The 27,240-nt window shown below is 39.4% G+C and overlaps 2 protein-coding genes across 5 annotated transcripts in view; one reads left to right on the forward strand and one right to left on the reverse strand.

The window, feature by feature from the left end:
- Positions 1–15,326, reverse strand: part of ZNF106 (zinc finger protein 106) — a 61,613-nt gene extending 46,287 nt beyond the window's left edge. For both annotated transcript variants that reach the window (XM_087425854.1, XM_004421468.3), the window contains exon 1: positions 15,163–15,326. The gene's annotated coding sequence lies outside the window, so the exon portion shown is untranslated. The remainder of the gene's footprint in view (positions 1–15,162) is intronic.
- A 2,901-nt stretch (positions 15,327–18,227) lies between these two features.
- Positions 18,228–27,240, forward strand: part of SNAP23 (synaptosome associated protein 23) — a 32,012-nt gene continuing 22,999 nt past the window's right edge. For 2 of the 3 annotated variants that reach the window (XM_087425901.1, XM_087425916.1), the window contains exon 1: positions 18,228–18,313. The gene's annotated coding sequence lies outside the window, so the exon portion shown is untranslated. Of the gene's footprint in view, positions 18,314–20,116; positions 20,282–27,240 lie in introns of all 3 variants that reach the window. The other variant, XM_087425908.1, reaches the window with a different exon arrangement.

The raw sequence follows: 27,240 nt of genomic DNA on the forward strand, positions 1-27,240 counted from the left end.
CGCACCGCTTGTCAAGCCATGCTGTGGCAGCGTCCCACATAAAGTAGAAGAAGATGGGGATGGATGTTAGCCCAGGGCCAATCTTCCTCAGCAAAAAGAAGAGGATTGGCAACAGATGTTAGCTCAGGGCTAGTCTTCCTCAAAAATAAAATAAAATAAATAAAATAAACACTGAGTTGATAAGATTCCAGGCAAAGACAAAGGAATTTTAATGTGTACATCCTTAAACTGGGTAAATATATGATTTCTACTAAGCTTTCTGAAAGACTGAAATTAGCTCACAGCCTTCTAGATGGGCACCATTGCTCTCTTTAAAGATCTTAACAAGGATCAGAAGCCAAAGAAGTAGAAACCATCCAACTCGGCAATCTCAAAGTGCTTGAGAGGTTACACTATGCAAGTCAAGTAAGCGTAAACAAACAATTCAATCACTGCTATCCTCACTTCAACCACCTTACATTTTCCCCCATATCATTTAGATATATCCACTATGAAATCTTTCAAATTTTCTCCAAATAACTATGAGAAATATCTGTGATATTTCTTAGTCATAATAGCCTAAAAAATCCTATAATAAATACCTTTTCTCCACATTCTAATTATTATTCTGCCAATACGATTACCAATCTTCTCCCTTTAGCCAACTGCTCTACTCACTAACGTTTCCTGCTTGACTCCTGCCCCCAATATATAAACAAGTTCTAAACCCAAGCAGTACATGAGAATCACTCACATAGCTTATTAATAAAAAGAAATACAGTTGTGCAGGTGGAGTAGAACGACTGCATTAGAACCTGCAGAGACTCCATTCTGTACTTCGTTATGCTCTCCCCATCCTTACATGGGGCAGTCATTCACAAGTGACTTACACTGTCAGCAAGACAGCCTTCCAAGTAACCACTATTTGATAACACTGTAGTTTATCTCAAACATCAATGTCAGAAATACTTCTCCAAATATTTATTGTTACTCAAGGCTGAAAAGCACCATTTAGTGTCAAAGAACTTTATTTGAAACATTGTCACATTACCCCATTTTATTGTTAAAACAACCTGCAAAATAAGTAAGACCAGCTGTTTGATGGTAGGTATGTCTGATCTCCCTCACCTTACCAAGAGGAAGAGATCTCTCCTTTTATAGACCTCATAACCTCATTACAAGAAACTCAGTAGTACTTAAGGTATCTGAACTTTGACATAATTAAAGCCAACTCAGACTCTATATGTCAATAATATACTGTAAAATATACTTAAGAAAAAAAAAGCTTAACTATTGTTTTTTTTGGGCAAGTGGGGAGTGGTACTCAGATTAGAATTCCTTTTCTGATTCCACAGGTAACTTTCTATGTCTCTACCTTAACCCCAACAGAAAACTAACGGATTTCTGGCAAGCACGACATGGCAACAGAGAGAAGTGTGTTCAGTGATAGAACAAGTTTTTGCCACCACCCCTAGGCTGCTCAGATGGTTATGGAACAAAGATATGCCTGGCACTTCTGGGAGGTCCTCACTTTGCTGAGTGCACCTCCCCAGAAAGTTCCAAGGCTCCTAGGTATGTATGGCAGGAGTTTTAGTAAGCTAACAACAGAGGTCAGGAAGTATTTTTGGGCACATCAACCTACAACCACAACATTCAAAGGCTTATTCTGGGTAGCTGTCCTGTTTGCTAGTTCTAAGTTCTGGCTGGCTCCTGTTTCCCAAGGCAAGTGATTGGGAGTTTCCTGCATCCACTATCGTTGACAGAACATAAACTCATAAGCATTTTACTCACTAGCATTCCTACTTTTTATATTATCTGCCCTAACACAACACCTAGCAGTATATGTACCAACCACTCTTTATTAGTAAGCACAGGGCTAAAACAAAGACAGGAAGTTAAGGCTGTGACTCAGGAAAAGGGATTAAAAGTCAAGCCTCCAGCAAATGAAGCTGTTCATATTGCCCATCACCAGGCAAGGAAATAGGGCAGACCACGGTCTGATTCCTTAACTCAGAATTGGACCTACTGTCAGGTTCCAATTCCTCACTCAATTCTGGAACTTGCCAAGCATTATGTCCTAGAGAAAAAAATGACTGCAAAAGAAACTGAGGTAACATCAACCCTAAAAAGGTAATAAAAATACTAGCAAAAGTTATCATCATATAACAGAGTAAGCCATAAGCCCAAAGATAGCTTGTACAAACACTGTTTTAAAAGTATAACTGAGTAGTCTGTTGCACTTATTTAACAGTTTAAAAAGTCTGCATTCCTTATTTAACATATCATTTATAAATATATTTCCAAGCAACCCCAAAGATCCACATAGTAATTTAAAATTCTGTGACATGAATTATAACCACTGCAAGCTAATGAGTGACCATAGCTAACTGCCCAATATTCTCCTCAAAAAGCTTTGTTGTTCACACATCTTGTTGCTAACAGTTCAATAATCTTCATCCACTTCATACAAGTGTGACTATAATAGCACTCATCTTCATTATTGCTTCTTTTTACAGACTTTTAAATTCATGGTTGACTATACCACACTAATGGTGTAATACAGTAAAGCATTTACTTTAGCAGTTTAATTGCTGTTAACAGCTTTCTAAATGCCTTTGTCCTGTATTTAAAAAAATCATTAAGTCTCTGGAAAGGTCACCATATATTTTATTAGATTTTAGGGAGGAACTTAACGTGCAGCTCAAGTAGTGGTATTGGCAAACCCAAGAATTTGCAAAAATCTTCAACATATCTTTATAAATGTTAAAAGTCTAACGTTTACTAAAAGCTCACACGCATACTGTACATTTGGCAGTGATTTATCCAAACATCTCAGCAAGCGTGTAGTAAAAAAATACACAACAAAATTTGCTGCTGTTCAAAAGTTCAGTATTCCAACAGCTTGAAAAATTTCTCAGGACTCAGAATTACCTTGAAATTACCAGTCTAAAAAGAATAGCTGTAATAATATCCTCCTCAGTGGTCTCAGTATAGTACTCCCTCTCAAACTACTCTCAGGTAATTCTGAGCTTTCCTAATTCCTTATACTGAAGCAAAAGTAATCTCTTTAAAACGTAAATCTGATCATAATATTCTCTTGATTTTTCTCCCTATGTTGTATTTTGGAAAATTTCAAACACAGAAATGGTAAAATAATTTTACAGTAAATATCCCACACCCAGTTTCTCGTATACCCACCACCTGAATTCTACCATTAACTTTTACTATACTTGCTTTATCAGATACTTATCCATCTATTCTTGGTCACTTAGTCATGATCTATTACGATTTGTTAATATTTTGCCTAGAATTTTGGGGATCTATGTTCATAAGGTGCACTGTTTTATAATTTTCTTTTTAATCTGTAACGTCTTTATCAGGTTTTGGTCATTAGGATTACGCTGGCCTCGTGAAATGAGTTTGGAAGTACTTCCCCCTTATCTGTCTTCTGAAAGTTTATATAAGATTGATGTTACATGGGCCGGCCCCGTGGCTTAGCGGTTAAGTGCACGCGCTCCGCTACTGGCGGCCTGGGTTCGGATCCCGGGCGCGCACCGACACACCACTTCTCCGGCCATGCTGAGGCCGCGTTCCACATACAGCAACTAGAAGGATGTGCAACTATGACGTACAACTATCTACTGGGGCTTTGGGGGGGAAAAAAAAGGAGGATTGGCAATAGATGTTAGCTCAGAGCGGGTCTTCCTCAGCAAAAAGAGGAGGATTAGCATGGATGTTAGCTCAGGGCTGATCTTCCTCACAAAAAAAAAAAAAAAGATTGATGTTACTTCTTTAAATACTTGATAGAATTCATCAGTGAAACCATTGTGGCCCTGAGTTTTCTTTGTGGGAAGGGTTTTTTTTTTACATCATTAATTCCATTTCTTTAACATAAGCTTTTTCACATTTTCCTTCAACTTGTGCGAGTTTCAGTACATTGACATTTTCAAGAAACTGTCCATTTATATTGTCAAATTTATTGGCATAAAGTTGTTTATAATATCCCCTTATTATCCTATAGGATCTGTAGTGATAAATCCCTTTCATTCCCAATACTAGTAATTTGTGTTCTGTTTTTCATTACCAGTCTATCCAGAGGTTTATCAATATTGTTGATCTTTTCAAAGAACCAACTTCTGGCTTTGTAATTTTGTCTATTGTTTGTCTTTTTCCATTTCATTGATTTCTTCTGTTGTCTTTATTATTTCTTTCCTTCTATCTTTATTTTGCTTTTCATTTACTAGCTTCTTAAGGTAGAACTTTAGGTCACTGTCTTGAGACCTTTCTTTTCTAAAATAGCTATTTAAAGCTACAAACTTCCCTCTAGACACTGCATTAGCTGCATCCTACAAAATTTTTTTAGCATTTTTTAATAAACTATTTATTTCACAATAGTTTTAGATTTATAGAAAAGTTACAAATATACTACTCACATACCCCACCCCCAGTTTCCTGTATTATTTACATCCTGCATTAGTAAGATAATTTGTCACGATTAATAAACTAATATTGATACATTATTATTAATTTAAGTCTATACTTTATTTCCTCATTTTTTTACCTAGTATCTTTTTCTCTTCCTGGATGTCAACCAGGATATCATGTTACATTTAGTCATCAGGTCTCCTTAGGTTCCTCTTGGCTATGACAGTTATCTCACAAATTTTGGTGTTGTATTTTTACGATCCAGTTCAAAATAATACACTCTAACCTCCCCAAACTTAGAAAAAACTCCCACTCACTTTCTAACTTCTCTTGTGAATTCTTCTTTGACTTACAGAGTTAGAAGTTTCACTGAATTTCCAAATATTTGGGGGTTTTCTACAGATCTTGATTTCTACTGTATTAAAGCAATCCTTTCAAATTTATCGAGACTTGATTTACAGCATAGCATCTGGTCTATATGTATACCGGGGGAGGGGAGTGTATTCTGTAGTTGCTGGGTGGCGATCTATATTGATTGCTTGTTTAGCTCTCAGTTGTTGAGAAGAGTGTTAAACTCCCTATGATTGTTGTCTATTTCTTCCTTTAACTGTATCAATTTTTGCTTGATATCTTTTAAAGCTCAGATATAAGGCATATACATATTTATGATTATGTCTTCTTGATGAACTGACCCTTTTACCATTATGAAATGACCTCCTTAACTCTGGCAATATATTTTATCTTGAAATCTACTTTATCTGATATAAATATAGCTATTCCAGCCTTCTTAAGCTTACTGTTTGAAAGGTGTATCTTTTTCCATGCATTTACTTTTAGCCAATCTGTCTTTACCCACTGAATCAGAGTGTTCATTCCATTAAATTAAATGAAATTATTGATACAGTTGGATTAAGTCTACCATTTTATTATTTTTATCTCCTATTTTTTGTTCTGGTATACCTCCATTTCTGTCTTCTTTTGGGTTATTCACTTTAATTTTTCTACTAGCTTTTTAGCAACACTTCTTTGCAGTATTTTTTCCACAGTGGTTGCTTTAGGAATTACAGTATACATCCTTATCATCTTACACTGTACTCAGTGTTAATGATGTGTGCCAATTCACGTAATATGTAGAAACCTTGCAGTCACATAGGTCCATTTACCCCACCCATCCTATGCTTTATGGTATATGTTTTATATCTACAATATGTGATGAACTCCACAAGATGATGCTTTTTAAAAAAAACTTAAAGTTATATGTAGTTTTAAGAAATTAAAAGGAAAAGAATATTTCATATTTACCCAGATATTTACCATTTCTGATGCTCTTCATTCCCTTAAGAAGATTCAAGTTTCCATCTGGTATCATTTCCCTTCAGCCTGAACAACTTCCTTTAGCATTTCTTGTACTGCAGATCTGCTAGCAATGAATTCTCTTGGTTTTCTTTTATCTGACAATACTTTTATTTCACCTTCATTCTTCAAGGCTATTCTACTGAATCTGGAATCCTGGGTTGTCAGAATTTTCTTTCAGCATTTTAAAGGCTCTCTATTCTCTGGCCTCCATGATTATACCCCTCCATGTAACACGTTGTTTTCTTTGGCTGCTTTCTAGCTTTTTCCTTTTATTTTTGGCTTTCAGCAGTTTGACAATGAAGTACCCAGTCACGGTTTTCTTCATTTTTAAACTCGAGCTTTGCATGGTTTTGTCATCTTTATTCTTCTTAGGGTTTGCTGCGCTTACTGTACCTGCCAATTTATGCCTTTCACTAAATTTGGGAAATTTTCAGCCATTATATTTTCAAGTCCTTTTTTTTTTTTTTTTTTTTTTTTTTAAAGATTTTATTTATTCATTTTTTTCCCCCCAAAGCCCCAGTAGATAGTTGTATGTCATAGGTTCGCCTCCTTCTAGTTGCTATATGTGGGACTCGGCCTCGGGTTGGACGGAGAAGTGGTGCCTTGGGGCGTGCCCGGGATCCGAACCCGGGCCACCAGCATCAGAGCGCGCGCACTTAACTGCTAAGCCACGGAGCCGGCCTCAAGTACTTTTTTCTGCCTCATTCTTTCTCCTTTCCTTCTGGGACTGCAATCACATATGTTGGATTTTTTGATACTGCCTCCTGGTCCTAGAGGATCTATTCCTTTTTTCCTCCTATTCTTCTTCTGTTCCTCATATTGAATAATTTCTATTGATCTTTAATTTCATAGATTCTTTCCTCAATCATCTCCATTCTGCTGTTTAGTCCATCCAGTTTAATTTACTTCTGATATCGTATTTCTCAGTTCTAGAATCTCCATTTGATTATTTCTTATTTTCTTTCTTTTTTTTTTTTTTTGCCAAGGAAGATTCACCCTGAGCTAACAACCCTTGCCAATCTTCCTCTATTTTGTATGTGGATTGCCGCCACAGCATGGCTGATGAGTGGTGTAGGTCCGCACCTAGGATCCAAACCTGTGAACCCAGGCCGCCGAAATGGAGCGGGCCGAACTTAACCACTAGGCCACAGGGCCAGCCCCTTATGTCTTAATTTCATACTCATTCTTTATGGGCATATTCGCATCATTTTTCTTTCCTTTTCTAATACATAATTATAAAAGTTTCAAATCCTTTCCCGCTAATCCCAACATTTAGGTCTTTTAAAAGATAATCTACTGAGCCAGCCCTAATGGCCTTGTGGTTGAAGTTCAGGGCACTCTGCTTCAGTGGCCCAGGTTCAGTTCCCGGGCATGGAACCACACCACTCTGTCTGTTGGTGGCCACGCTGTGGTGGTGGCTCACGTGGAAGAGCTGGAAGGACCTACAACTAGAATATACAACCATGTACTGGGGCTTTGGGGAAGAAAAACAAAAGAGAGGAAGACTGGCAACAGATGTCAGCTCAGGGCGAATCTTTCACAGCCAAAAAAAAAAAAAAAGACAATCTATTAACTTGAGAATAGGTCACATTTTCCTGATTCTTTGTATACGAGTAATTTTGGAATACACTCTGGATATTGTAAATGTTATGTTGCAGAGGCTCTGGATTCCTCTGCAGAGTGCTGATTTTTATTTTTATTTTTTTATTTTTGTTTTTAGTAGGTCTCTAAACAGGTCTATAAATTGACTCAAACTGCAAACCCTGTTTCTTAGGCAGGAGAGATCTCAATTCAGTTCCTTTATCCTTAGCTGGGCTCCTTGGAGTCTGCTCCACACATGCATAGTTCAACAGTCTGTCAAGATTTGGGTAGAGGGCCGGCCCCGGGGCTTAGCGGTTAAGTGCGCACGCTCCGCTACTGGCGGCCCGGGGTCGGATCCCAGGCGCGCACCGACGCACCACTTCTCTGGCCATGCTGAGGCCGTGTCCCACATACAGCAACTAGAAGGATGTGCAACTATGACATACAACTATCTACTGGGGCTTTGGGGAAAAAAAAAAAAAGGAGGAGGATTGGCAATAGATGTTAGCTCAGAGCTGGTCTTCCTCAGCAAAAAGAGAAGGATTAGCACGGATGTTAGCTCAGGGCTAATCGTCCTCACCAAAAAAAAAAAAAAAGATTTGGGTAGAGTTCATTGACAGAGGCTGATGCTTCTCCTCTCTCTTTTCCAGGATTCTCCTCTCACTCTCCAACAGCTGTGATTGTCTTAAGCCTTACCTTTTGGTTCTTCAGGCCACAAAGACTGGAAGTTTACTATCAGAATTTTAACCATCCTACCTGGCACAGATTGGGGCCATGAAAAGGAGAAATCAACAGTAGTTCTGTTCCTCAAATGTAAATTCCCTTCCAGAATCTGCTTGCTTTTGGTCACCCTCCAGTGATTTTAGTTGTTTTTGTACTTCTGTCTAGATTTAATAGTTGTTATCTGCAGGAGGGTCTGCTAGTAGCAGTTTACTCAGCCATGACTAGAACTAGACTCCCATGCTTGTACTTTTGAGATCCTTCAGCCATTTTGACTGAATGGCTCCAGGTAACGCTCAACCGTTTGGGGCTGATCAAAGAAGGCATACCCCTCAATTCTGTGGTGGAGTAGGAGGCCCTAGGTTTAGTGACAAAGTGTGCCAGGGTCTGGGTGACTGCTGAATGGCAGCTGTCTTTCACGAGGTGGCTCAGCATTCCAGTCTACTTCAGTTTCACCTCCATCTAAACATGCACTTCTATGATGCCCTCAGCCATACACTAAAAAAGCCATTCCCACTTGTGCTTACATTTTATGCCTCAATCCCTCACTTTTAGAAGGCTTCAACGGCATCCAATTATTTAAGATATAAACCAAAATATTTAACAAGTCTTACGAGGCCCCTTGATATGATCCTTGCTAATGTTTACTACACAGGTTTGAGCTACTTTCCCCTTAGATCTCTGTGCACCAGTCAAAATAGTATTTTCAGTTCTTCCCACCTATAACGCTTCTCCCACAGGGCTTTTCATATGGTCCCCCTTCCCACAATGTTCTTACTCCTTTCCACCTAGTTAACGTCTCATCCTTCAAATCTCATTCCAAATGTCAGTTGCCTGGGGAAGCTCTCCCTGATCTCTCAGATCAGGTCATATTCCGTCACTGTGCACTACTCTCCTAAAATCCAGTACCTTCTTTATACCACTTATCACAACTGTGACTATTTCTGAGGCAGACAGTAGAGCATCAGTTCTCAACCATATCTGACCCAATATTCTCTTTTTGCTTTAAAACATTATGGGGGGCCGGCTCCGTGGCTTAGCGGTTAAGTGTGCGCGCTCTGATGCTGGCGGCCCGGGTTCGGATCCCGGGAGCGCCCCGAGGCACCACTTCTCCGTCCAACGTGAGGCCGAGTCCCACGTACAGCAACTAGAAGGATGTGAACCTATGACATACAACTATCTACTGGGGCTTTGGGGGGAAAAAACTGAATAAATAAAATCTTTAAAAAAAAAAAAAAAAACATTATGGGAATTTTCATTCTTACATAAATATGAGGGATTATTATAACAATCCGCAGTGTGCTCATCAGCCAGCTTCGCCAACTGGCTTCGTCACCATACAATTTTTTCTTTAAAGATACTTTTATACCTTCTTTTTATTACAAATATTTTGTAATATCTCATCCTTCCTGAAACAAAATTCAGAGCTACTGTAACTTACATACACATGTAAAATTTAAAATAATATAATGTGGTAACTGTAACAAAAAAGAAAAGTAATTTATCATAAAATAATATGTATTTCAACATTTAATGCCTGGGTATGACTATATCAGATGATGTAAGACTATAAATGTGACAATTATAAATACAGACTGATATAGGTATGTCATATTGTTGATAAAAATACCATAAATAGTATAGCATGCTATCTGTGATAGGATTTTCCAAAATAGTGACCAACTCTTGATAAACTTTCTGAAATAAAGCACAGTCTCTTGATTTACATGATAACTATGTTCTATGCAAAAAATACTGTGTTTATATGTAAAACAAATTTGGTTCTAGGCACAGGTAATCATAAGCAGATTTTTTACCTACATGAACATCCTCTGGGACATCTGAAAGTGATGCAAGATGTGGAACAATTTTTTACTATACGGGGACGTCCCTTACATTGAAGCATATCTAACATCCTTGATCTCCATCCACTACAGTCAGTGCCACCCTCCCAATTATTTTGAAATGAAAAAACACTCCTACAAATTTCCAAACCTCCCTGGAGGATGATTCCAAACTCAACGAAAACCACTGCATTCGGGTAAAGGAAGAGAGCCAGATCTCTGTAGCCAGACCGCTTATGTTTGAAACCTGGCTCTATCACTTACTAGCTGTGTGTCTTGTGCAAGTAATTAATCTTTCTGTGCTTCAGTTTCCACATTTATAAAATAAAATAATATCTTTACCAATGTCACAGGGATCTTACGAGGAATAAAGGAGAAAATCCATATAAAGCATTTTGCACAAAGCAGGTACTAAATCTTTGCTATATTTAGTTATTAGTATAGTTATTTACTTAATGACTATATCTCCCAATAGAGTGTAAGCTCCATGACAGCTAGCAGAATGTCTGTCTTGTTCATCATTTTATTCCCACTACCTGGCACACCATCTGGTATAGAATAGATATTCAATATTTGTTGAATGAATGAATACTAATTTGCAAAGATGTTTGGAATAAACAATAAAAACTGGAGTATAACCTTCAACAGCATTATTTTAGGTTATACTACTAAGATACTTCTATATATGAATGTCAGAATTTACCCTGATGACATATACACATGTAGCAGGATATCCAAGAAACCGGTTAAGTCATTGCCTCTGGAAAAAGAACTGAGATTTACTTTTCACTTGTAGATCCTTTTGTACTTTCCAAAAATTTAAGCAATAATACACAGGTACGGCCCAGCCCCATGGCCAAATGGTTCAAGTTCTGTGCACTCCACTTTTGCGGCCCAGGTTCGCAGGTTCAGATCCCGGGTGCCAACCTACTCCACTCACCAAGCCATGCTGTGGCAGTGTCCTATGTACAAAAAAATGGAGGAAGACTGGCACAAATGTTAGCTCAGGGCTAATCTTCCTCAAGCAAAAAATAGGATTGGCAACAGATGTCAGCTCAGGGTGAATCTTCCTCAGCAAAAATAATAATGATAATAATAATATATATATATTCTTGTTTATAAAATTTTTTAAAAAAACATATTTTTAAACTCATAATATTTTTTTAAACCTAGAAGACTTTAGGCCCAAGAACCAACACTACATAATGGTTCCATGTATGGAATTTTTTTGGAACTCCAGAAATCATCAAGAGGTTTGGCTTTCACATATTTTGAACTTTCAGAATGGCTCATTACAGACTATCAAACTATATAGATCTATCCTGGTTTACTGATACTCCAAAAAGTCAAACCTCATTAGATACTGATTATGTGTCCAAAAAGATACAAAGGGACAAGTAGCATAACTACTAAGAGTAATAAGAATTTTACATTTATATACCAGTTTATAGTTTACAAAATATGGTGGAAAAAGCATGTCCCTGGAATTAGACAAAAGTGCTTAATAGGTCTACCACCTTGAGTAAATTTTAATCTCTCCAAACGTCAACTTCCTCTTCTATAAAATGAGAATAGTGCCACCTAGTTATCAAGGGTTTAATTTAAAAAAAGAAGCCATTGCCTGCAGTGAGCTTTGTCCTTTTAAAAGTAATTATTTATATTTTGAATAGGTAATACTAGTTGCTGTTTCAAAATTTAAAAGGTACAAAAGGGCTTACAGCTGGTTTCAAGGGGAGAAATGCAATTTTACAATGGCGGACTCAGACTCACCACCTGAACTCACTAATCAATCTCAGCATCATTAATAGGCGGAAAACTAGAGTCCCCAGCGTGGCATATTATATCATCCCCAGTGTGTTCAACCTGAATCCAATCAAGTATTTAGCTCTACCTTCCAGTGTGGGTAACAAGTTTAAATGATATCACTAGGAATCAATCAGATAAATCCAGATAACTGACCAGTTCTCTCCAACAAGTCATGATGAAAAAGAGAAAGGGAAAGAGAGAAAAGGTAACTGTTCTGATTTAGAAAGACTTGAAGAGGGCCGGCAACGTGGCTTAGCGGTTAAGTGCGTGCGCTCTGCTGCTGGCGGCCCGGGTTTGGATCCTGGGCACGCAACGCGCCGCTTCTATGGCTATGCTGAGGTGGCGCCCCCCATACAGCGACTGGAAGGATGAGCAGCTATGGCATACAACTATCTACTGGGGCTTTGGGGGGAAAAAATAAATTAATTTAAAAAAGAAAGACTTGAAGAGGGCCAGCCCAGCGGTGTAATGGTTAAGTTTGCTCGCTCCACTTTGGCGGCCCAGGGTTCGCAGGTTCAGATCCTGGGTGCCGACCTGCGCACCACTTATCAAGCCATGCTGTGGCAGGTGTCCCACATATAAAGCAGAGGAAGATGGGGACTGATGTTAGCCCAGGGCCAATTTTCCTCAGCAAAAAGAGGAGGATTGGCAACGGATGTTAGCTCAGGGCGAATCTTCCTCGCCAAAAAAAAAAAAAAGACTTAAAGAGACATAATAGTCAAATGCAATTCATAAATTTTGAGGGGAGGGCCGGCCCTGTGGCTTAGCAGTTAAGTGTTCGCCCTCCGCTGCTGGCGGCCCGGGTTCAGATCCCGGGTGCACACTAACACACCACTTCTCCAGCCGTGCTGAGGCCACGTCCCACATACTAGAAGCTATGTGCACTAGAAGAATGTGCAACTATGACATACAACTATCTACTGGGGCTTTGGGGGAAAATAAATAAATAAAATTATAAAAAAAAAATTTTGAGGGGGAATTGCGTCAAAAATGGTTAAAAAAAGGGGAGGACAATTTGGGGACATTGTTAAGGATTGGGTATTAGATAATATAGAGGAATTGTTGTTCAGTGTGATTATGATATTGGGTTATGCAGGAAGATGTTCTTTTTATTAGTGACATCAAAGTATTTAGGGGTGAAATGTCAGGAATAAAAGCAAATAATGCATGGGCCGGCCCCGTGGCTTAGCGGTTGGGTGTGCGCGCTCCGCTACTGGCGGCCCAGGTTCGGATCCCAGGCACGCACCAACGCACCGCTTCTCTGGCCATGCTGAGGCTGCATCCCACATACAGCAACTAGAAGGATGTGCAGCTATGACATACAACTATCTACTGGGGCTTTGGGGGGAAAAAAATAAATAAAATGTTAAAAAAAAAAGCAAATAATGCAAAATATTAACAGATCTTAAAATCTGAGTGATCGATTTACAGGAGTTCAATACGGTATTTTCTCTACTTTTCTGGATGTTTAAAAGTTTTAATAATAAAAAATAAAACAAAAAAGCTTACAGAGAAAATTATTTCCCTCCCACTCACGTTTCCTAGCCACCTCCACCTCCAGCCACTGTTACCAGTTTATGCATTCTTCCAGATATTCTTTGCATATATATGCAAATACATATATTTTTAAAAACCACAAATGGATGCAAACTGCACACTCTCTTTTGCACTTCTTTTTTTCACTTACTATATCTTAGAACTCACTCAATATTTGCACACAGAAGGCTGGCTCATTCTTTCTAACAGATGCATAATTTATTTAACCAGTCCTCTTCTGACAACACTCAGGAACTCTCATTTCTTGACAGTCTCTTTCAGACAAAAAAAATAAAAAAGTAGGAAAAAACACGAATTGACTGTAAGGTTTCAATTAGAGATTTAGCATGCTGGATGTGCAAATGGAGTTTTCATTTGTAACTTGTCTGCTTAGGTGCTCTTAATCACTGGGTACACAAATTCATCCTAAACTTCCCACTAAGATGCTGCAATTACAAAACACACAATATGTACACTTCTCACTGAGCCATTCCTGGTCCCAGAACCAAGTCGGCTAGCACCCACCATTATTCCTTGCTTCTCTTCTACAGGAGTCTTCAAACTACATGTGCTCTAACCTAGATCTACAACAATCACAATTCACAGTTTTTCCTTTCTAAATATTTTCCTTTTAATCAAAGCAACTGGTTCCAAACTAACCTGATCAGACTCCTTCACACTTTCTACCTCCTTCCAAGCCACTGTGATGTTCTCTTCAAAAACCATCTAGTAAGTACCTTTAAAGGCTGCTACCACTTTCTAGACTCAATAGTTCTCTACAAACTGTAATTGGAATGCAGTTGCTTCTCAGCAGAAGTGCTTGAAATATCTAACTTGGTGTAGCAGCAAAAAGATTAGCTTTGGCACTGTATGTGAATTTCACTACTTAACCCTAGCTAAACTAGCTTAAGCAAATTACCATCAAACTCTCAGCGACCTCATCTAAAATGTGCTCCAAAAAACCGCCTTCCGTTACAATATCTCATTAATTTTTTGTGACAGACCTGAGTGTATCTGTGGTAGGTGAAGTAGGTGCTAAATAAATCCTAGTTGAATCTAAATATTATCTTCCATTATTTGATTCACGACTAAAGTTGAGAAAGAGCTTAAAACTAATTTTAAGATTTCCTATAGGGTTTAGCACAGTACTAAGCTCTTAGTAAGTGCTCCAAAGTTATTCTGGCTTGAGTAAATTCGATATAAACCATTATGGTGGATAAACCACTCTCTTGGTAGGTAAGAGAAGAACTTCCCTTAACCAGGATGGCAGTCCCAAATTGCTAAGAGTCATGGAAATCTCAAACTTCCCAACAAGATAGCTTAATCTCAAAAGATGGTTCTGACTCTCAAAGATAATTAAATCGAGCAGATTGAAGGGGGAGTGGGGTGCAAAGCATTTCCTCTCCATAATTACGCACCCAGATTCGGACTAAATACTAAATTGACACATAGTAAGCGCTCCATAATTAATAGCTATTATTAAGACGCATCCCATAAGGAGAGAAGACGGAAGAAGGAAAAAGAACGGAGGCTGTAAGTCACAAGTGGTCGAAAGGTGTTCCTGGCCGGAGACCCGTAGGCCTTTAAGCACCTTGACTCTATGGGCTCCCTGCGGCACCAAAGGCCGAAGGAGGTCAGCAGCCTCCCCTAAAGGTCAAGGCTCTGCCGCCACGTTTCCGGCTGGGAGCAGAGCCGGAACGCCCCCGCGAGAATCTGTACCGCGAAGCCAGAAGCACCGCCTGCCCGTAAACCCGCGCGGCTCGGGGAAAGGGGACGACCGGGTTGCCCCTGCGCCGCGGCCTGCAGGAGCAGAGATCCGGCCGCGTCCTGCAGCCCCAAACCTCCCTAAGGGGCAGACCACCAGGCCCCTCGGGCTCCGATACGCCTCAACGCAGCTCGGCCCCTCGATACTCACACTCACAGGCGACCCCTCTTACTCCATCAGGCCGCCGAGGCCCAGACGAGGGAGCTCCCTGACGCCCCAGACGCCCCCTCGGTTTGGGGCCCGGCGGCCCGCTCCGAACCGGCTCCCCTCCGGGCTCCGCTGCCGCCGCCGCCGCCGCCAGCGCGCAAGCGCACACCGCCGCCGTAGCGCTCCCCTCTCTTTTTTTTTTTTCTTTGAGGTCCGCCTTTCTCAATAATCTAGCTTTATTTGAACTCACGAAAGTGAACAACGGACACAGGGGGAAAAGGTTTTATGTACTCTAAAAGAATGGGAGAAGACAAAAGGCAGGCAGGCTTGCGAAGTTAGTCCGCTGCGCTGCACGCTCCTGTGAGCAGCCTCCCGGTTCCTTTTTCATTCTCTTTCTCTTTCCGGGCCTCGCTCTTGCTCCTAGTCTCTTCCTGTCTCCACCATTCCCTTTAGGCGGTGGCAACTGTTTCCGCTACATTGCCAACCACTCCTTCCTTCTAAAATTTACTGAAGCTTAATGGAAGGTGCAAGAGCTTTAGAACACACAGACCTGAGTTCCAATTTTGACCTGGATACTAGTACTTTGTGACTTTGTGTAAATTACAAATTTTCTTGGAACCTCACTTTCCTCAGAGTTAAAATTAGGATATCACTCAAGGTGTTGCTAGGATTAAATGACATAACATAGGTCAAGTGCCTATCCATAATGGTGCCTATCACAGAGCAGATAATCCATTAATACTAATAATTACATTCTTATTAATACTTAATGTATTTATATTAATTATTAATATTAATTTATATTAATTATATATATTAAACTTAGCCCATACCCATTCTCTCGGGATCCTATTTTAGTGACTAAAACTAGTGAGATAAACCAAATTACATTAAGGTTGATAATTTGTGAAGTGTTACTCCTCCTATATTGTTGAACTTCTAATAATATCTATGTTTAACAAGACCTTCAATGCCTCAGATCAAAGTAAGCAGCTCCCTTCATCTCTGTGTAAATCCAGATTTGCTTCTAGAGGATTGAGGAACTATTCCCATTCTGTGTTTGTGACATCACAAGTCCTTGAAACACTCAAGGTCTGAGGTATGCTGCTCATTCTACTCTCCTTTAAAGGCAAGCAATGGAAGAACTGCTTTACCCTATAAGCTCTGGACCATAGTCCAACGAAAAGCTTGTAGAAGACCAAGGTCAGCTGTTGGTGAGCGTCAAGGTAATCCTAGATCATGGTTTCTCAACCTTGCCTTGGCACTATTGACATTTTGGAGATAGATCCTGTGCTCTCCTGTGCATTTTAGGCTATTTATCAGCATCCCTGGACACCAGATGCCTGTAGTGCCCCCTTACATGCCCCCCCCCACCATCTTGATAATCAAAATGTCTCCAGACATTGCCAAATGTCTTCTGGAGAGCAAAAAAGGAAAATGTCCCTGGTTGAGAACCATGGCATTATGCCAGTGACCATCCCAACCCTAAATGAACTCAACCATACATTTTCTCCACTTCTACCTCAAGAAGTGATTACTGCTTGAGAAATCTATGCAGGAGGGCAGAAACTGGTGAGTTCATTTTTCCCAATCTTATACAGGCCCTCAACATGGCTTACCAGTTCTACTACTTTCCTCTGGTCAATTTGCTCTATCACTTTCTACAACATTCCAAATCTTCTCCACTTTCTTAAAATTCCCAACTCCTTTTCTATCAGCAGATGACCTCATCTCCTACTTCACAGAGAAAACAGAGGTGATCAGATGAGAACTTCTTTAACTTCCTGTTACTAAACATACAAACTTACAGACACATACTTCCTCTCATTATAATTGAGAAGATCTCTCTTCTAAGACTGTCCCCCCCATCAGTGCTCTGGATTGCCTCCATTCTTACCCTCTGAAGATCTTTACCTACTAACTAGCACTTCTCTTTATTCAACTGTTTTTTCTCAGTTGCATATTCCCTATCATGCTTAAGTTTCTCCTGCCTTAATTCTAACAAAAAATCCAAGAAATAGAAACAAAAAACTTTGACCCCTTGTCATCCCTTTCCCTCCTACCCTCAAGGCCAAACTTTCCAAAAGCTTTCTACAACCTGTCCCCATTTCTGTATCTCCCCTCTCTCCAAACTACTGCAATCTATTTTTCAACTTCATCCCAACAGATAGCTTTCACTAAGATCACTAATGATCTCTGTGTTACTAAATTCAAAAGATATTTCTCAGGCTTCATCTTCCTTGACCCCTTAGGAATAGAATATTCCCTCTTTAAAGCACTTTTTTCCCCCCCAGCACTGTGCTTTATTTTTAGAGGTGCCTGGAAGAGTTCCCAGACCTGCTTAAAACCCTTCAGTAGCTCTCAGTGATCACAGTATAAAGTGCAGGGTCACTAGTCCAAAAATGCAAGACCTCCCAAGATCTGGCAATTGCCAACTTTTTAAAGCTTATTCCCCCTTCACCTGGAGATATACGATGAGCTCTAAACCTCTAACCAGGATGAACTACAAGTAATTTCCAGAAGGCGCTATGTTCTTCTTGGCATACGCTGTTCTCACAGTCTGGAAAATAGTCTCCCTCCCTCCCGGACTTCCGGGGGAACTCCTACTTATCCTTCATGACTCAAAAGTCATTTCCCCCGGGAACCCATCCAGACACCCCTAAGAATAAGGCACTGTGTTCACTGTGCGCCAGCGGCGCCTCGGATTTTCTATATGCCATGCACTATATTCTATCCACTATAATTTATTTACATATCTATCTCCCAGTCTAGACAGATCAAAAGACCCTAGAGGGCAGGGAAGGCATTCTATTCGCTTTCTTTTCCTCAGTGTTCATCCCGCACAGTGCCTGGCAGTTTGCCCTCAGTACGGTACATGTAAATGTTTGTTGCTTGAACACTTCCCACCTACAAGCGGGACTCGAATTATCCGGTTAACGGGTGAGTCCCCAGGCTCCTCGCCTGCGTGGCAGGGAGATTTAAACCCCCCGCACCGTGATTGGCTCCAGCTGCAGGGGTGTGGCCGCACCCGCGGCGCCAGGGAAGTGCGCAGGCGTGTGAGGCCGGCGTGCGCAGGCGCAAGAAGGGGCAGGTCCCAGTCCAGTCTGGGGGTGTCCGAGCTGCCGAGGCCGCAGAGGAGTGGCCGAACTGCGTGGTGAGTCTCCAGGAGTGGGGCTGAGGGAGCTGGCCGAGGTGAAGGTTGGGATCATGTCCGAAGGAGAAAGAGTATATCATGACGGTTGAAAAGTTGGTAGGATCGGGCTTTAGGGGAGGAGCGGGGCTCTGGCTCGGACTGGGCAGGTCGGGCCCGGAGCGAGGACGCGAGGCGCCAGGAGACTGTCGAGAGGCCGGCACAGGCAGGGTGGCGGGATGGTGGTTCTCTGGACCCTTTCTTGAAACCGAGCGGAGGTAAACTCTCACTCCCTCACCCCCGACCTCCAGAGGTTTGCTGTGGTGGGGATTAATAGACTGTATGGTGACCACAGTGATCAGATAACTGTGAATTAGTTGTCTGAAGAAGATCTCTGAGGTTCATGGCATTGGAGAGTCCATGCTTTCTAGGAAAGTACAATCTTACCTGTTTTACTTGGTTCTCTCACGTTCCTCCGTAGCCTGGAAAATACCACACTTGAAATGCATGAGACATCATTAGCTAGAATACTCTGAGATCTAATCTTAAAATGTCTCATAGTAAAATTTTTAAAAATTAATATTTTTGCCACCAGCAAAGTTGATGCCTAAGGCATCCAGTGATCCTTGTCATTTGTTCCTTTGGCAAGAGGTAATGAAAAAGACCACATTCGTATAAATACTAGCAAATATTAGGAGAAACAGGAGAAACACCTCACATTACCATTCTCTTTTGACAGGTCATGTGAAAGTAAATAAAATGATCATATAACTTAGCCTACAGCTTAAATATTTATCATTGTTGCTAGGGCTTTTTTTTTTTTTAAGTGCTTGTGGTATGTGGATATGCACTAGAAAGTTGCTGTTATCTTAGTTCCAGAATAGGACTGACTTATTGTGCTATTATTTTCTTAACCTTATTACACTGTTTCCTATGAACAGTAGAATATTTGTATGGATCTTAGCCTTTGTTTCTTTTACTCTAAAAGAACTTAAGTATACTAACAAGCTCACTTAACTAAAGGTCACATTTTTTCTAATCATTCAACACAAGCTTAAATCAAGAAGAAAGCAAACAAACAACAAAACAGGCCCTGTTGCTCGTGGAACAGCTGTCAGTACTTCATTTATCATGAACCATACCACCATCATAAATTTTGCCTTTTAGAGGATCGTCTGTGTTATTTTACTTCGTATTTTTAATAGACTTTTTTTGAACATTACCCTCTTCCAAAGTGATAATCTACGAAATCATGGTCTTGTTGTATTTTATAATACTTTCTAGTTTTGTGTATTTTATAATATTTTTTCTAGTACACATTATAATAAATACATAACTATTAAGTACATAACTATTGCTTATATAACAGCTAAAATCATCTCTTGTTGTTGCTCTGCCCTTTGGAAAATACTGTTTTGGGTCTAATCTACTCATTTTTAAAATGAAGTAAAGATTGGACTGCCTAAACTCTAAGAACTTCAAAATTCTGTGAGCCCTGTGATGGCATTCATTATTGTTAACACAGTTCTAGCAAACTTACTTATCTGGTTTTACCAAATGAAAGTAGATTGTAATAGCAAAAGAGAAAAAGAGGATGTTTGCTCTTTGACATTTTTGTGAAATCAGCTGCCTTTCATTTTTTTTCTTCTGAATTAAGGCATTTTCTTTTCCTTCTTTGGTTCCTATGTCCTAAACATTCTGGATATCTGTTTTTAGGTGTATTTGTACTCTGCATTGTGTATGTGTTAGTTAGCATTTATAATATATGATGTTGCTTGCATTCAAGAATGCTGAACTTTTTATTCCAGTGCCATATTTTGTTTCCAGGTCTGTAGCTTGACAGAGGAGTTGATGACAAGGACTGGTCTTTTCTTTGTCATGGTGGGTAGAGGCTTGAAACAGATGGATCCAGTGCCTCCAACAATTGGAGGAAGTGGATTGTGGAGCCAGGAAACAGCATGTACTGTTCTTTTTGTGGTATTGGGGTTGGAGGTGAGGTTCTGTTTGCACTCATTTAAATTCACTGACAGTTTGATTTTGATTCAATTTAGGTTTTATTGCAACTAAAATATTTAAATCACTGATCTCTATATTTTTCTGGAATTCCCTCATCTTGTTGATTTTTGTGAGTTCTGTAACTTGGATTTAAAGTTTGTTTTAAATTTATTTTAACAATGTTTTGACAACTGAGATTTCCTTTAGATGGCCTCACGATGCTTATAAAATAAAATCCACACTTCTTGGTATAGTGTACAAAGCCCTTCACAACCTGTCTCCTGTCTGCCTTTTAAAGCAACCCTGCCCCCTCTATATACATGCACACACATACACACGTTATATTCCTGCATGACTACTGAGGCCTTACATTGTGACACTTCTTTGATAGTCTAAAATCACAATTTTTGTTTTGTTTTGTTTTTTGGTGAGGAAGGTTAGCCCTGAACTAACATCTGTTGCCAATCCTCCTCTTTTTGCTGAGGAAGATTGGCCCTGGGCTAACATCCATGCCCGTCTTCCTCAACTTTATATGTGGGACGACTGCCACAGCATGGCTTGATAAGCGGAACGTAGGTCCGTGTCTGGGATCCAAACCCCAGGCCACCAAAGCGGAGCATGCGAACTTAACCACTACGCCACTGGGCCAGCCCCTAAAAATCGCGGTTTTTAAAAAAATTGATCTTGCTTGGATTTTGATTCCCAAGTCAAAAACATGAGAGATATTTAATAATTATTGTGAAAAATTATAATAGCTTTATTGAGCACTGTGTGCCAGCCAGAGTTCTAAATGCTTTGCATGAATTAGCTCAATCCTTGTAACAGCACTTGAAGTAAGCACTATATCCTTATTTAATGAGAAAACTGAAGCACAGAGAGGTTAAGTAATCAGTAGTCAGGATTTGAAACCATTATGCCTCCAAATATTGGGCACTTAACCACTACACTGTATTGCCTTTTGTATAAACTAGAATGCCACTCTTTTAATCTACTTTGGGGGGATATTCTTTTCCAGGGACCTGAGTGCTTATGTTCTCTATCTGTGGCATCTGACTCTTAGTATCAGAATGTTTGAGAAGCTAACCAGAAAGCTTCTAGGTGAGCTTGGAGTCAGAGCCAAAATACTTGGATGGTTTGGGTGAATATTTCATTCAGGCAAGATGAAGCCTTGCCAGTCATCCCTGTCTCAACTTGGCATCTTCCTGGCTGATACCATACTTATGTCTGCCAGATTGTGTGCCTCTCTTCCCTGGAGAATGAATGCTGCATTCTTGAGCCTCTTTCTTAGCTTTCATATAGAGCATCCCTTTTCTGTTCCCACAGGCTTTTTTAAGACAGGGTCGATATAATTGATTATAATCACGTCTAGATCTACCTCCCCAGGATTACACCCTGGTCCCTTAGAGTAGAATTGTGGAAGTTCCGAGGTTGAGCAGGACTTGAAAACTAGGCCTTGGACATCAAGCAGTTAAGTAATAATAGGTGCTTCTGTAAAACCGAAGTATAATTTTGGTCTTTTTGGTTTGTGATTTTTAGTGGTACTTTCTCACTCAGCAGTATGATATCTGTCTTGAATCATGTGCTTCAGTGCTCTTGGAAACCAAGATGTTTAATAGATATGGTTCAGTGGTGTACTTCTTATATTTGCATAGTTTTTGGGCTTCAGTATAAGAATGGTTAAAGTTGTTCCTGTAGAAGGAAGTAGAAAGGAAACTTGAGAGAGGAAGTCAAAGGAGGAAACTAACCTTAACGTAAATATGACTTTCATCTAAATGCCTTCATGAAGAATTAAATTTCCTAATCAAAGCATGGATTCTTTTTGGCCTAACCTAGAGTATTTACAGTGTTTTGTTTTTTTTTTTTTTTTTTTTTTAAGATTTTATTTATTTTATTTTTTCCCCCCAAAGCCCCAGTAGATAGTTGTATGTCATAGCTGCACATCCTTCTAGTTGCTGTATGTGGGACTCGGCCTCAGGATGGACGGAGAAGTGGTGCCTCGATGCGCACCCGGGATCCGAACCCGGGCCACCAGCATTGCAGCGCGCGCACTTAACCACCAAGCCACAGGGCCGGCCCTACAGTGTTTTGGAATACTATGTACTCATACTTGTTGAGTGTATGTGTGAACATTTTCCTTCCTTTTTTTGTGTGAACGTTTTTAACATTTCGTATTGAAAATGGAATCTAAGAGCAAGAAATATATTCCTAACAAGAAACTAAATTCGTTTACCCAGTAAGTGATGGTTCATATCTGAATTTCTACTTTATTTACTGTAATCCTTTCTTCCATTCTTTCTCCATTGTTCATCTTTAGAGTCTTCAAGAAAGAGCTGCTTAGGTGTATTGTGCATATACTTGTATTTCATTAGGTGCCTAGAATGGCACCTAGTAACTCACGACATGAGATACCAAGTATGAGGTGGGGATGATTGGCAAGGCTTTACCCTGCCTGAATAAAATATTCACCCCAACCATCCAAGTATTTTGGTTCTGATTCTAAGTTCACCTAGAAGCTTTCTGATCAGCTTCTCACACATTCTGATACCCAGAGTTAGATACCACAGATAGAGAACATAACAAATAACATGAGTATAAATGCTCAGTTCATTAATAATTGTCATTTCATGAGTCTTTACTCTGTGCTAGGCACTGGGCTAGGCACTTTATGTACATTAACTGATTTTGTTTCTGAAACAACCTGTTAGGTAGAACTGTTACCTAACGAATGAGGAAACAGACGTGAATAGGTAATTTGCCTGTAAACAGTAAATTGCCTGCGTATCAAAGCTAGGATGAACTCAGGGTCTGTCTGACCTCAGAGTCTGTTATTAACCACTGTGTTGTGCTCATTCAACACAGTTTATTAAATTATCTCACCTTATCTAGAAGTATCAATCTTAGTCACAGGAGAATTAATAATAACTGAAATCGTATTCAACCCAACTAGGCCTTGACAGTAGTTCAGATGGTCTTAGCATTAAGCTAAGAAAACTTTAGTCCTGTAGAGAGGCAAAATTTATATGCATAAAACAATTAGAAAACTGAAAAAAGTGAAAAGGAAAACTATATGTTTGAAGGCAGTGGAGAAGAGTGCTTTATTTTCTATATCCTAACTACAATGTATCATAAAATACACATTTCAAAAGAAACAAAGGTAGTTTTCTTGACATCAAAATATGTTCCCTTACTTGATAGTAGATGCTTGAAAAATGTGGAGTGAATTAACAGGGATGTATTCTAGGACTTGGGTGCCTTTCTGCCAAGACTTCAGACTAGGCAAGCTGCTGACTCCTCAGTGCTCCATCAGTCAGCGTAAGGGAGTTTTCAACTCCCCTGGGGAGGTCACCATAGCTAGATGGTAGTTTTCACTCCATTCTCTTCTAACAGCCCTCACCTATAGGTTCCCTCTTCACTTGGCCCTGGTCTAGCTTGCCCTCCTAAGACCATGGGCCTCTGCGAAAGACTGCTTTCTCTTCCTCAGCTACCATGAAGTCTATTCCAAGAAGGTCCACCCTACTTCCCCTAGTAAGACTGTGTATTACAGGAAGAACCTAGGAGCCAAAAGAGTTGCATTTCATTCTCTTAGCATAAAGAAGTTGGACTAGATGGTCTCTGAGGTTTATTTCTCTTCAGAGACAATTCTCTGAGATGAAAATTAAACAGAAACTTTGCTCCCAGATAATTGGCTAAATAAGCTGAAATTTCTTTCAGCTGGTATTTTCAAATTTTCAGGCTGGTATTTTCAAATAGTGTTCCATGGAACCCTGGTTCCTTGGGATTAATAAAAGTATTCTTGGAAGAATTTTATGGTCATCTGCATTTGACTGGGCTAGCCAAAGTTAAACAGATTTCTTCACTGCTTCAGGACTTCTGTTTTCTTTTTTTTGGTGGGGAAGAACAGCTCTGAGCTAACATCTGTTGCCCGTCCTCCTCTTTTTGCTGAGGAAGATTAGCCCTGAGCTAACGTCCGTGCCCATCTTCCTCTGTTTTGTATGTGGGACACCTGCCACAGCTTGGCTTGATAGGTGATACGTAGGTCCACGCCCCGGATCCGAACCTGCGAACCCCAGGCCACCAAAGTGAAGCGCACGAACTTAACTACTGCACCACTGGGCTGGGCCTCAAAAATAATTTTTAATGGCTGAATAACATTCTATCATGTAGCTATAACATACTTATTCAGTCAAATCCCCCATCACTGGTTATTTAGATCACTTCAATTTTTTTTAACATTATAAATAATACTGGAACTAATGTATTTTTGTCTGTAGCTGTGATTTTCTTCTAGATTGCTAAAAGTGGAAAAAGGCCAAAGACTAGGAATATTTAAAATTTTTTGTACATATTACATTATCTTTTGAGAGTTTCGGTATTTAAAAATCAGCATTTTCTTTTCTTAAATGCTGGTCAAGACAACTTTAATTTTAAAGGAGTGGGAATTGAAATACCCACAGACATTCTGGATGCTAGAAAAATACTGTTTATATCAATATTTTTTAAGTCATTTGGAGCTTGCAACATTTTTTATCTTTTGGAGTTTTTCGTTATCAATGAAAAGTTTATGGTTATCTCATAGACTTTTGCTGTTAATGAAGTTAGAAAGTATTCTGAAACCTGTCTACAAAACCAGTGTGTTTATAACTTTTCTAATGTTAAAAGTAATAAAGTGCTTCCTATAGAAAATTTAGAAAATACATTATTGTAAAAGGCAAATAAAATCACTTGTAATATTTGTTTACACATTTTTATTTGATCTCATTAAAATGGGGTAAACGTTTACATTTTTGGCCTTTAGTTTTTAAACTATACATATTTTAAAATGTAGCATTAAGATTTATTATTAGAAATGTATAATACCATTTTCTAATAATAGTGACCATTATTATTATAATGTATAATATAATAATGACCATTTTAAGTCTCTAACACCAGTTCAGTGTTTTCAAGTATACTCAATAATGATTTTGATGTTGCCTTATTTAGGTTTCACTTTCTCTTGCACCACTTATTAATAGCTAGGAGTGCCAGTTTAAAAAAATAATTTTGCGGGTTCTGCTGTGGCGGCCTGGGGTTTGCCGGTTCGGATCCCGGGCACGCACTGACGCACCACTTGTCAAGCCATGCTGTGGCAGTGTCCCATATAAAGTAGAGGAAGATGGGCATGGTTGTTAGTCCAGGGCCAGTCTTCCTCAGCAAAAAAAGGAGGATTGGCAGATGTTAGCTCAGGGCTGATCTTCCTCACAAAAATTAAAAAAATAAAATAAAATAAAAAATGAATGAATAAATAAATAATTTTGTCTCATTATGAAAAAGAAAACTTGGACTCTTTTTTCCTTTTAAAAATATGCAAAAGCATGTTTTCAGAATGCCAAGAAGTTGCTGTAAACACAGACTGGACTTGGATCTTAGTGAAAAAGGGCATTGGGTATATTTCTTAATGTGGTTGTTCTATCCTGTTTTCCAACCACTATTTTTCTTCCTAGAGAAGAAAGAAGGTAATCCATTGAATATAAAATATAAGTTTTATATTTCAGGGGCACCTACTCTATAGTTACTATAATTTATTTTAACTAAATCTCTAACAGATTTTATACTGTGACAGAAAATTGTTTGGCATAGGAAAAGCTACAAAATTAATGTTTTCCTTCCCATCTTCCTTTTGATTCTTACTCATACTTTTTTCTTTTACTTGACTATTTTTTTTGCAGATATTCTTTCCTCATCCTTAAGTCATTCTTTTTTTCATCAGTTTTTTAAAATTGAGATATATTGGGGCCTTCCGGTGGTGCAAGCAGTTAAGTGCACATGCTCTGCTGCGGTGGCCCGAGGTTCGCCGGTTCGGATCCCGGGCGCGCACCAATGCACCTCTTGGCAAGCCATGCTGTGGCAGCGTCCCATATAAAGTGGAGGACGATGGGCACAGATGTTAGCCCAGGGCCAGTCTTCCTCAGCAAAAAAAAAAAAAAAAAAAAAAAAGAGGAGGAGTGGCAGATGTTAGCACAGGGCTGATCTTCCTCACAAAAAAATTAAATAAATAATAAAATTGAGATATAATTCATATAACTTAAAATTCAACATTTTAAAGTATACAGTTTAGTGGCTTTTAGTATATTCATAAGGCTGTGCAGCCATCACCACTAATTCTAGTACATTTCCATCACCCCCAAACAAACCCCGTACCTATTAGTAGTCTGTCCCACCTCCTCTCTTCCCCCCTCCCCTGGCAACCACTAATCTACTTTCTGTCTCTGTAGATTTAGCTATTCTGGACATTTCATATAAATGGTATCATACAATATGAGGCCTTTTGTATCTGGCTTTGTTCTCTTATTATAATGCTTTCAAGGCTCATACATGTTGTAACATGTAACATTTCTTTTTATGGCTGAATGATATATCATTGTAGGGACATGTGGGTTTTTCCTACTTTTTGGCTGTTACAAATAATGCTGCTTTGAACATTCGTGTACAGGTATTTGTGTAGACATATGCTTTCATTTCTCTCTAATATACCTAGGAATGGAATTGCTGGGTCATATGGTAATTCTATGTTTAACTTTTTATTTTTTATTATTATTATTTTTTTTGCTGGGGAACATTTACCCTGAGCTAACATCTGTTGCCAGTCTTCCTCTTTTTTTTTTTTTATGTGAGCTGCCACCACAGCATGGCCACTGACAGATGAGTGGTGTGGTTCTGTGCCTGGGAACCGAACTCAGGCCGCCGAAGTGGAGCGTGCCGAACTTTAACCACTAGGCCATTGGGGCTGGCCCTGTGTTTAACTTTTTGAAGCCTAAGTTGTTCTTGTCCTACATCATTAAATGCTATGTTTTTCTTCCATGAAGTACCAGAATTGTAACAGGGGTAGGATATCATCCATTAGTACTTGTCGATACATTAAATAAAAAAAAACTTTTATCTGAAACAGTGGTTTTCAATCTTGACTATGCATTGGA

This window comes from Ceratotherium simum, chromosome 3 (genome assembly GCF_057802395.1).
Source record: "Ceratotherium simum simum isolate JZ-2026a chromosome 3, ASM5780239v1, whole genome shotgun sequence".
NCBI classification, from domain to species: domain Eukaryota; kingdom Metazoa; phylum Chordata; class Mammalia; order Perissodactyla; family Rhinocerotidae; genus Ceratotherium; species Ceratotherium simum.